The following is a 12,547-nucleotide window of genomic DNA, read 5'->3' on the forward strand; positions in this document are numbered from 1 at the left end:
ATTTGCGCTAAAATCAAAGTGCTTCCACCTACAACTTTGAAACTTCATTTGAAGATGCACCTTGATGAGTTCTACATGCCACACCCATTTTTGGGTCACTAGGTCAAAGGTCAAGGTCACTATGACCTCTAATATAAGACTTTAACATAGGCTCTAAAGTCAAAGTACTTCCACCTTCAACTTTGAAACTTCATATGTAGATGCACTTTGATGAGTTCTACACGCCACTCCCATTTTTGGGTCACTAGGTCAAAGATCAAGGTCACTGTGAACTCTAATATAAATCTTTAACATATGCTCTAAAGTCAAAGTGCTTCCACCAACAACTTTGAAACTTCATATGTAGATGCCCCTTGATGAGTTCTTCACGCCACACCCATTTTTGGGTCACTTGGCCAAAGGTCAAGGTCACTGGGACCTTTAATATAAAAATTAAACATAGGCTCTAAAGTCAAAGTACTTCCACCTGCAACTTTGAAACTTCATATGAAGATGCACCTTGATGAGTTCTACATGCCAGAACCATTTTTGTGTCACTAGGTAAAAGGTCAAGGTCACTGTGACCTCTTATATAAAACTTTAACATTAGCTCTAAAATCAAAGTGCTTCCACATACAACTTTGAAACTTCATATGTAGATGCACCTTGATGAGTTCTACACGCCACACCCATTTTTGGGTCACTAGGTCAAAGGTCAAGGTCACTGTGACCTCTTAAAAAAATATTCTGACAGGCTTTCGCAGCCGAGCATGGCACCCGTTATGCGATGCTCTTGTTATAATGATGGGACTTTGGATGCGTGTGTTTAATGTTAGGTTGCTTTAGGACTGAAAACAGTTATCAGTACATAAACATCCTTTATTAATAGTCAGAACTGCTTAATGCGCACCATGTTCATGATAAGATTTGGTTGACAGAGTGTGTTGTTCGTTATAAATTGTAACATAAGTACACACTAGATGCCAAAATTATTGCCCAATCTTTAATGACCTTGCTCAAAACATGGCTACTATGGTATATATATTAATGTTTGAAAATAAGTGAAAAATACATTTGCAAGGTAAACTTCAGGATTAGGCATTCTTGGCCCGTTTGATGAGCAACTTTGATCATAGATGTCATCATTCTTTATTGATTAGCAGAATTAAATACTTTGATTTCAATGTGTTATCACTAAAAGGTTACACTCATATACTTACCTGTTTGTTATTAGCAACAACTGAATTAATAGAACTAAATACTTAAATGTTTTACTTTCCTAAAAACTTGTGTGATAAATGAATGAAAACTTACCATATTAAAATCTTTTCTCAGAATTAGTTTTTGTTCCTATCTGTGCATGTTGTATTCCTGGTAGCATTCAGAACTCTCTGTAAATAATACTCACTGAAAATGCTTCAATATATGTCTTTTAATAATTTGGACCATAACCTTTTCATGGATCTTGTTTATTAAGCATGTTTATCCTCATAATCTCAAAGAAGCATAAGCCTGTTGTACATACAGATAAACATTGTTGAAGTTGTTTGTTTTACCAAAATTGCAGCAATTAAAATTAGTGACTTTGAACATTTTGGAAACAACCAAGCAACCGATTGGGTTCAATGCGTTACAACAATTTGTATCACAAAGAAACAAATCACCATGTAACAGGCTCTCAGTCCATTGTGTAGTTTTGTTATTGTTCTCATCCACAGACAGTTTGTGTGCAGAATATGAAGCCAATTGGTTGACAAGTAAATAAGTATATTCTACAGATGGCCCAGAGTTTGTACAACTGTCTCCATTTAACACATCCTACACACTGGATGAGAATCAGCGCCTGAATGACATCACCTGCTCAGCCACCTGTTCTCCAGTCCAATGTACTTATGAATGGAGAAAGTCTGGAGGAAGTGCAGTCAGCAGCGGTGGTGTACTGTCACTGGGAATTCTAGAAAGAGGGGAGGCAGGCAACTACACATGTACTGCAAGCAATCCAGGGTCGGCAGCCACAACTAGCAGCCAGCCAATTGGGATCTTGGTCAGATGTAAGTTGTCAGGATGTTTGTTATTCCTTGCCAGAGGCAGAGGGATATTGTTATGGCATTGTCCTCATGTCTTTCCTTCCTTTTCAAACACTTTGGTGTCAGATGCCATATCTAGTATTTGTTTGGGCTGATTTTATTGAAACTTGTTGATCATCAACTCACTTTTAAATCCTTTTACATATAACGGAGTTATGGATGCGCCTTTTTGTGTCTTATGCAACATTTTGAAACTGATCAACATATTTCATTGACACTTGATATGAATGTTTATATTAACAAGAGGATGATGCAAGCCATATTGTGATGCAAACCATTACTCAATAAGGGACTATGCATTTTTTACTTGCAAATACCCTTTTTATATAGGATTGTTTTCTGTCGTAAGCTTTAAGTCCACTAACATATGAGCTGTCTCCATGAAATTAGCCAGTTTTTCTCAATCATCTGCTTTTGAGTCACATAACTCTTTAGGCAAGGTCAAGGTCACACATTGAGGTCAAAGATCACAAATTTAATGAATTATTCATAATTTTGCCTAAACTTCACTTTGCATTAACAATGATATTTTTTGCCAAAATTACTGCAGATACTGGGCTGCTTCCCAATCGCAATAATCAACTTTTTTTCCCAAAAATCTGACCAAATTTTCCCCCAAAAATGCGCAAAATGCCAAATTTTCCCAATAAATGCTATAAGATTATAATGTTATTCAGCAATAATTTTGAAGAACATGTACCAATAGAGCGTGTCAAGTTGTTGCCAAACGACAACTGCCGTATGTATTGGTTAGCAAATGTATTCGAATATATACGATTCTGCCCTGTTATCCACACATCTCTATATTGCGGAGGAAACCGGCCATAGTCGATGTTTCACGATTGAGCACGCCTGTTTTTAAGACATCGTCCAAGATTGTGGCACGTAGAAGAGAAATTATGATGAACAGCGAAAATGATGAATAACATTCAAATTAACAATGGATATCATATGGTTATCAGGGAATAATTTAATGGGTGTGTCAATTAATGCTAAAGACTACATTTGAGATGTAAACAACAAATATTTATTAGAAATCTGCACAGCGAATGTGTGTCACGGACACCAATGCTAGAAAATTGGAGTTTAGTCTACTCGCAAAGTTAAAGCATATAAGATGAGTATCGTTCAAAAATGGAAAGAGATAAACATGTTTTTTTTATTTATATATTAGTGGTTCTGTGTATAATGACATTCAATTGCATATTCTGCTGTATGATAATTATGTGTCACAATGTACAGTATGCTGAAAAACTGAAGATGTCAAATGTAAGATATTGAAAGGTAAACAAATTAAATTTATTACTTTAACTCCATTTAATACATCATTAACTCAACAAGAAAACTAAAGTGTGTTTGTTAATATGTATTTATGTTTTCCCGATATGAAATTTAATCAAAGCAATTACTGTAGTAAACTTAAAGAGGTTAAGATTCAATGGTGTATTTAAAATGATAGATCATTCCAAGTTTAATATGCATGTGAAAGGGTATTCACTAAATATTGTTTTCGTTGAAAGAAGAAAGTAAACCAGCACTTTATAATATAAAAATGCTGTCAAACATGCACTTAAAAATTTTATTTCTGTAACTTATAATCATGTTTATAATGCTTCTTTTTTCCCAATTGCATGGTTTATTGTGCTATTTTTCCCAATTGCATGGTTTATCGCGCTAATTTACCCAATCCAAATGGCACAGGCTGTAACAAAAAAATAAATAAAATAAAAGCCAAAAAAATCACTGATCAATGAATTATGTAACAAGGGACAAAATTGTCACAAAACCAGGTTTTCATTGTGAAAAAAAAATCTGATAAAGAGAGAAAACTCAAACTGAACTTTTGAAATGAACAAACAAAATTAACCCCCTTTGTAAGTTTGTTTTTTAAAAAACTCTATTTTTAGTCGTGGCGACCTTGACATTGGAGATATTGACGTGATTCTTTCGTGCGACACACCGTCCCATGATGGTGAACAAATGTGCCAAATGATTTTAAAATCTCACAATGAATGACATAGTTATGGCCAGGACAAGCTTATTTATGGCCATTTTTGACCTTTGAACTCAAAGTGTGACCTTGACCTTGGAGATATCGACGTAATAATTTCGCGCGACACACCGTCCAATGATGGTGAACAAATGTGCCAAATGATTTTAAAATCTGACAATGAACGACATAGTTATGACCCGGACAAGCTTGTTCCGCCCGCCCGCCAGCCCGCCAGCCAGCCAGCCCGCCCGCATTCGCCAATCTAATAACCAGTTTTTTCCTTCGGAAAACCTGCTTAATAAATTTCAAGATCACCTGAGCACAATGCGCTCATGGTGAGCTTTTGTGATTGCCTTTTGTCCGTCTTGCGTCTTCTGTCGTGCGCCGTCAACATTCGCCTTGTTAATACTCAAGAGGCCACATTTATTGTCCAATCTTCATGAAATTTGGTCAGAAGATTGGTCTCAATGATGTCTTGGAGGAGTTCGAAAATGGTTACATTTGCTTTAAAACATGACTGCAAAGGGGCGGGGCAGTTTGCCTTATATGGCTTTTGTAAAACCTTGTTAACACCCTAGAGGCCACATTTATTGTCCAATCTTCAGGAAACTTGGTCAGAAGATTTATCCCAATAATATGTTGCACGAGTTTGAGAATGATGCCAGTTGGTTGAAAATCATGGCCGCCAGGGTGCGGGGCATTTTTCCTAATATGGCTATAGTAAAACCTTGTTGACACTGTAGAGGCCACATGTATGTCCAATTTGGTCAGAAGATTGGTCTCAATGATATCTTGGATGAGTTCAAAAATGGTTACGTTTGCTTGAAAAACCTGGCTGCCAAGGGGCAGGGCATTTTTCCTTATATGGCTATATGTGGATAAAATAAGATCTTGTTAACACTCTAGGGGACACATTTATTGTCCGATCTTAATGAAACTTGGTGAGAAGATTCATCCCAATAATTTCTTGGATGAGTTCGAAAAAGATGCCGGTTGGTTGAAAAACATGGCCGCAAGGGGTCGGGGCATTTTGCCTTATATGGCTATAGTAAAACCTTGTTTACACTCTAGAAGCCACATTTATTTTCTGATCTTCATTAAACTTGCTCAGAAGATTCGTCCCAATGATATCTTGGATGAGTTCAAAAAGGTAATCTTTGATTGAAAAACGTGGCTGCCAAGGGCGGGGCAGTTTTCTTTATATGACTATATACATGTATGGCTATAGTAAAAGCTTGTCAACGCTCTTGAGGCCACATGTATTGTCCAGTCTTCATGAAACTTGGTCAGAAGATTCATCCCAATAATATCTTGGACGAGTTCGAAAATGATGCCGGTTGTTTGAAAAACATGGCCGCCAGGGTGCGGGGCATTTTTCCTTATATGGCTATAGTAAACATTGTTCGCACTCTAGAGGCAACATTTACTTTCCAATCTTCATGAAACTTGGTCAGGAGATTTGTCTGAATGATATCTTCATTGAGTTTGAAAATGATTTTGGTTTCTTTAAAAACATGGCCACCAGGGGGCGGGCATTTTCCCTTATAAGGCTTTGTATGGCTTTTGTAAAACCTTGTTAACACTCTAGAGGCCACATTTATTGTCCAATCTTCATTAAATATGGTCAGATGATTTGTCTTATTGATATCTAGGATGAGTTCGAAAATGGTTATGTTTGCTTGAAAAACATGGCTGCCAAGGGGCGGAGCATTTTTATGCCCCCCTTCGAAGAAGAGGGGTTATATTGCTTTGCACATGTCGGTCTGTCGGTCGGTCGGTCCGTCCACCAGGTGGTTTCCGGATGATAACTCAAGAACGCTTGGGCCTAGGATCATGAAACTTCATAGGTACATTAATCATGACTCGCAGATGACCCCTATCGATTTTGAGGTCACTAGGTCAAAGGTCAAGGTCACGTTGACCCGAAATAGTTAAATGGTTTCCGGATGATAACTCAAGAACGCTTAAGCCTAGGATCATGAAACTTGATAGGTAGATTTATCAGGACTCGCAGATGACCCCTATTGATTTTCAGGTCACTAGGTCAAAGGTCAATGTCACAGTGACCTGAAATAGTAAAATGGTTTTTGGATGATAACTCAAGAACGCTTAGGCCTAGGATCAATACACTTGATAGGTATATTGATAATGACTCGCAGATTACCCATATTGATTTTCAGGTCACTAGGTCAAAGGTCAAGGTCACAGTGACCCGAAATAGTAAAATGGTTTCCGGATGATAACTCAAGAACGCTTATTCCTACGATCATGAAACTTCGTAGGTACATTGATAATGGCTGGCAGATGACTCCATTTGTATGTCAGGTCACTAGGTCAAAGGTCAAGGTCACGGTGACCCGAAATAGTAAAATGGTTTCCGGATGATAACTCAAGAACGCTTATGCCTAAGATCATGAAACTTGATAGGTAGATTGATCATGACTCGCAGATGACCCCTATTGATATTTAGGTCACTATGTCAAAGGTCAAGGTCACGGTGACCTGAAATAGTAAAATGGTTTCCGGATGATAACTCAAGAACGCTAATGGCTAAGATCATGAAACTTCATAGGTACATTGATCATGACTGGCAGATGACCCCTATTGATTTTGAGGTCACTGGGTCAAAGGTCAAGGTCATGGAGACCGGAAATTTTAAAATGGTTTCCGGATGATAACTCAAGAACGCTTATGCCTAGGATCATGAAACTTCATAGGTACATTGATCATGACTTGCAGATGACCCCTATTGATATTTAGGTCACTATGTCAAAGGTAAAGGTCACGGTGACCTGAAATAGTAAAATGGTTTCCGGATGATAACTCAAGAACGCTAATGGCTAAGATCATGAAACTTCATAGGTACATTGATCATGACTGGCAGATGACCCCTATTGATTTTGAGGTCACTGGGTCAAAGGTCAAGGTCATGGAGACCGGAAATTTTAAAATGGTTTCCGGATGATAACTCAAGAACGCTTAGGCCTAGGATCATGAAACTTCATAGGTACATTGATCATGACTTGCAGATGACACCTATCGATTTTGAGGTAACTAGGTCAAAGGTCAAGTTCACGGTGACCCGTTATAGTAAAATGGTTTCCGGATGATAACTCAAGAACACTTATGACTAGGATCATTAAACTTCATAGGTTCATTGATCATGACTGGCAGATGACCCCTATTGATTTTCAGGTCACTAGGTCAAAAGTCAAGGTCAATGTGACAAAAACATACTCACACAAAGGCTGTCACTAACAACTGAGAGCCCATATGGGGGGCATTCATGTTTTACAAACAGCCCTTGTTCCTTATATGGCTATATTTGGCTTTAGTAAAATCTTGTTAACCATCTAGAGGCCACATTCATAGTCCGATCTTCATGAAAATTGGTCAGAAGATTCATCCCAATAATATCTTGGACAAGTTTAAAAAAAATGATGCCGGTTGGTTGAAAAACATGGCCACCATGGGGGACATGGCATTTTCCTTATATGGCTTTAGTAAAACCTTGTTAACACTCTTGAGGTAACATTTATTTTCCGATCATCATGAAACTTGGTCAGAAGATTTGTCCCAATAATATCTTGGATGAGTTCAAAAATAGTTTTGGTTGCTTTAAAAACATGGCCACCAGGGGCGGGGCATTTTTCCTTATATGGCTATATATGGCTATAGTAAAACCTTATTAACACTCTTTTTAACACATTTATTGTCCAATCTTCATGAAATTTGGTCAGAATATTGGCTCAATGATATACCTTGATGAGTTTGAAAATAATTGTGTTTGCTTGAGTAAAACCTTGTTAACACTCTTGAGGTAACATTTATTTTCCGATCATCATGAAACTTGGTCAGAAGATTCATCCCAATAATATCTTGGACCAGTTAAAAAATGATGCCTGTTGGTTGAAAAAATATGGCTGCCAGGGGGCGGGCATTTTTCCTTATTATAGTTGTCGAAAAAAAATTCGGAGCGGATATAGTGATTAGTCCCGTCCGTCTGTCTGTCCGTCTGTCCGAAACTATGTCCGTAGCATAACTCCAAATCTATTTAATGGATTAACTGTAATCTTAGAATATAAACAGATGGCAACTAGAAGAAGTGCAGTGACAAAGAACCATAACTCTGTCTACCTTAGTTTTTGAATTATCTCCCATTTTATATAACTTTAAAGTTAATTTTTGTCTGGAGCATAACTCTAAATCTACTGAAAGGATTTACTTGAAACTTGAAATATAAACAGATGGCAAGTAGGAGAAGTGCAGTGGCTAAGAACCATAACTCTATCTACTTTAGTTTTTGAATTATCTGCCTTTATTTAATGTCAAGGGAAATTTTTGTCCAGAACATAACTCTAAATCTACTGAAGGGATTTACATGAAATGTTGAATATAAACAGACGGCAAGTAGGAGAAGTGCAGTGACTTAGAATTATAACACTATCTACCTTAGTTGTTTAATTATCTCCCTTTTTTTAATTACAAAGTAATTTTTTGTCCATAGCATAACTCTTAATCTACCAAAGGGATTAACTTGAAACTAGAAATATAAACACACTCTTTCAACCATTGTTTTCAATTATCTCCCTTTATTTGTTTTACAAATATTATTCTACTCGCTAAAACAAATGTTGTCATACAAGCAAACACACTTCGGCGGAGATTTGGCACTACTGTGACAAGCTCTTGTATGGCTATAGTAAAACCTTGTTAACACTCTAGAGGCCACATTAATTTTCCGATCTTCATTAAACTTGGTCTGAAGATTTGTCCCAATAATATATTGTTATCTCAGGTGAGCGACTTTGGGCCTTTCATGTCCTCTTGTTTATACCTTTGTTTAGCTTAGGTGGGCTTTTCTAATTTGTCTTTGTCCATCTTCTGTCCGTCCGTCTGTCCGTCGTCTGTCTGTCTGTCTGTCCACATTTGTTCGTAGACACTCTAGAGGCCACATTTCTTGTCTGATCGTCATGGAACTTAGTCAGAAGCTTTGTCACAATGATACCTCGGTCGAGTTCGAAACTAGGTCATGCCGGATCAAAAACTAGGTCACTTGGTAAAAAAAAACAAAAAAACTTCTAAACACTGTAGAAGTCACATTTCATACCCAATATTTATGTTACCTTGTCAAAATGTTGTCTTAATGATATGTTGGTTGAGTTTAAAAGTGGTTTTGGTCCATTGAAAAACATGGCTGCCAGTGGGCGGGGCAGCTTTACTTATTTGGCTATAGAGAAACCTTGTAAACACTCTAGAGGCCACATTTATTTCTGATCTTTATGAAACTTGGTCAGAGGATTTGTGTCAATGATTCCTTGATCGAGTTTGAAACTTGGTCATGCGGGGTCAAAAACTAGGTTAAAAAAAGAAAATCCTTGTAAACAATGTAGAAGTCACAAAGAGTTCAAAAGTGGTTACAGTCCGTTGAAAAACATGGCCGCCATTGGGCGGGGCAGTTCCTTATTTGGCTATAGAGAAACCTTGTGAACACTTTAGAAGTCACAATGAAATTGAGTCAGAACATTTGCTTTCTAGATACGAGAGTTGAGTTCGAAATATGGTTCCAGTCCGTTGAAAAACATGGCTGCAAAGGGGGGGGGCGCATTTTCCTTATATTTATATAGTAAAAATAGCGTGTGAACACTCTATATGTCACTTTTTTTGCCCAATTATCATAAAACTTTGTGAAAACATTGGTTTTATTTATATCTCAGATGAGTTTGAAAATGGTCCTGATCTGTCTAAAAACATGGCCGCCATGGTGGGAGGGGGGGGGTTAGGCAGTTTTCCTTATATGACTATAGAGAAACCTTGTGAACAATTTAGGAGTCATATTTTTTGCCTAATCATTGTGAAACTTAGTCAAGACATTGGTTTTATTGATATCCCAGACAAGTTAGAAAATGACTCAGATCGTTGAGAAAAACATTCTTTTTAGCTCACCCGATTGCTCAGGTGAGGTTTTAGGATCTGTCTTTGTCCGTCTTCCATCCGTCCACATTAGGTTTGCAAACACTCTAGCATTCACATTTCTCAAGCATTTTTTATCAAAATTGCTGAGAAACTATATGGCCTCAAGATGTCAGTAAAGTTTGATAATGAGCAAAATCGCATAAAAAATGCCAGAATTATTGCCCTTAGATTGTCATAATTTTCATGATATTATACAAAATACTTGTAAACACTAGAGGTCACAATTTTGTTTCAGATTTTATGAATCTTGGTAATAATATTTATTTTTGTAAGCAAAGTTTGATGTTTGGTCATGAGGGGTCAAAAATATAGGTCACCAGGTCAATTCTTACAAAAACTTGGTAATCACTCCATACGCCAGAGTTTTGGTTCAATAATGATGAAACTTGACCACGATGTCTGTATGGACAATATCTGGGTCGAGTTTGACGTTTGGTAATTTGGTTACAAAATCTAGGTCATGGAGTCTAATCTTACTTAAACCTTGTAAACACACTAGAGGCCATAGTTTGGTCCAATAATGATGATATGATTTGCGTATGATTTACTTTTATAGATGGTCCAGACGATGTTAAACTTAGCGTGCCATCTGAATACATCGTCACAGAAGGACAAGTGGTTTCCAATGTGACATGCTCATCCGACTGCTGGCCACAATGCACTTACACGTGGAGGAACATGACATCTGGAACAAACATCACATACACAGGACTGCTCATCACGCGGCAAGTTGACAGATATGCAGCAGGGAGTTATGTGTGCGTTGCTCATAACCCTGGATCCAGTCATACAAAGAACAATTCTACCAAGTTAGTTGTTTATTGTAAGTAAGTCTTATTGATTGACAGTTGATTTTTTTTATGAAAGGATAAGAATTTAAAATACTTAAGATATTTGACACATATAGATATTTAACAAAAGGCTACCAAGTTATTGGTTATAAAGTAATATTGTTATTCATTCTGCATATGTATTTATGACTTACACTTACAGGTGCATGCAATAATTATTTCATTTCATGCATGCATATCTAATATAAATATATATTGATTGTTTTATATGGATTTTGAATAAAATATCCTTGATATTTTTTTTTATTAATATGGTTCTTGCATAAGGTATGCATGTCTTTTCATCCATCAATTTGTCTATTACACAGCAATTGCACTTAGCTATTTTCAATCTGCTTAAAACAGTACATTTCCTTAGTTGTTTGCCAGCTTTCATACAAACTAATTCTGGCATGAACAAAATGTCAGTGCATTATCATCAATCTTGGAGCATCATATCCTATCAATTGGAAGCTTTACAAAGAGATCTATTTTTTATTTGAAATTTTGTTGTATAGACTGTTAAGTTGGCTCTTACTTTAAGTGCCTAGTCTCATCCCAATTTTCCGCCAGTAGTCAAAGAGAGAAGTTCTTAAAATAAGTCATGTATTCCCCCTTAAGCTTAATTGAGCATGGAACACTCCATGATCTATTTGTAAAGTGGGTCCATCCTTTGTCCTGTTTTGTGTCCAACATTTATTGTCTAATTATATTACCCGTACACAGTTTGGTAGGGGATATATTTAAATCTCTGTTTGTTAGTTGTCCATGGTTTGGCCATGTATAATGTTTGTAGAGTAAACTTCTACATGTCTCAAGTGATAAATTGTAGCTTGAAGTATGTATTCACCATGAATTGTAGATTTGTAAAAAGTTTTTCATTCCATGTGATGCACACGTTACCTTGAATATTTTTATGGCAGATTACTAGAAAGTTTGAAGTTAACAGAAAGAACAACTGCATTATTCCACAAGCAATAGACCCTTATCTCAATGAGCCAAAATTGATAAGAGGGCAAAATCACGTGACTTGCAGAATTCCAGAACGAGGCTGAATGTGTATCCATTTATAATAGGTCCACGCAACACCGCATCTGAGTTCAACCATTCACTCTTTTGAACAGTCTGCAACGTAAGGATATTGTCAAAACAAAATGAGATTGTCTGAAACAGTAGTTATATAGTTATATATACTTCCCATTTTTATAGTTAATGCAGTACTTGTTTCGATAATCTTGTTTATTGATAGATCTGTGGTTTTATTGCCCCTGTGTTCAGCACAAACTCATTATATTGTTGTAATCAGATACTGTGCCGACAAATTTAAAATAACAACAAGTTTTCATAAGCCACGGACAGCATATGTTTGGTCATAAAACACAATTTATGAAACCTACATGCAGACATGTTTTTTTCTAGTAGTGTTATTTAGTAGACATTTCTAGATCTAATTTAACGCCAAATACTCAAATTGAAAATAAGTTGTCCTTACAGATTGTCAAAAACTAAATACTTTATAGATATAAGCCAGTTTAATTATAATTATAAAGTGAATGACAGGCATTTATTTGTTCCTGCACTAATTTTGACAGAGGTGGAGATTCATTCCTACGTTATTTTTACAATCTGGACAGCAGTTCCTACATTATTTTGACAGCCTTGACTTTGGTTCTTACATAATT

At 36.6% G+C, this 12,547-nt stretch overlaps 2 protein-coding genes across 4 annotated transcripts in view; both read left to right on the plus strand.

Moving 5' to 3' along the window:
• Positions 1 to 7,144, plus strand: part of LOC127860277 (nephrin-like) — a 393,077-nt gene extending 385,933 nt beyond the window's left edge. The window contains exon 11 of the transcript XR_008039666.1: positions 7,118 to 7,144. The gene's annotated coding sequence lies outside the window, so the exon portion shown is untranslated. The remainder of the gene's footprint in view (positions 1 to 7,117) is intronic.
• LOC127860273 (hemicentin-2-like) overlaps positions 1 to 12,547 on the plus strand; it is a 483,526-nt gene that overhangs the window by 272,119 nt on the left and 198,860 nt on the right. The gene's annotated exons all lie outside the window — the stretch shown is intronic.

Source organism: Dreissena polymorpha, chromosome 15, assembly GCF_020536995.1.
Source record: "Dreissena polymorpha isolate Duluth1 chromosome 15, UMN_Dpol_1.0, whole genome shotgun sequence".
Taxonomy (NCBI): Eukaryota; Metazoa; Mollusca; class Bivalvia; order Myida; family Dreissenidae; genus Dreissena; species Dreissena polymorpha.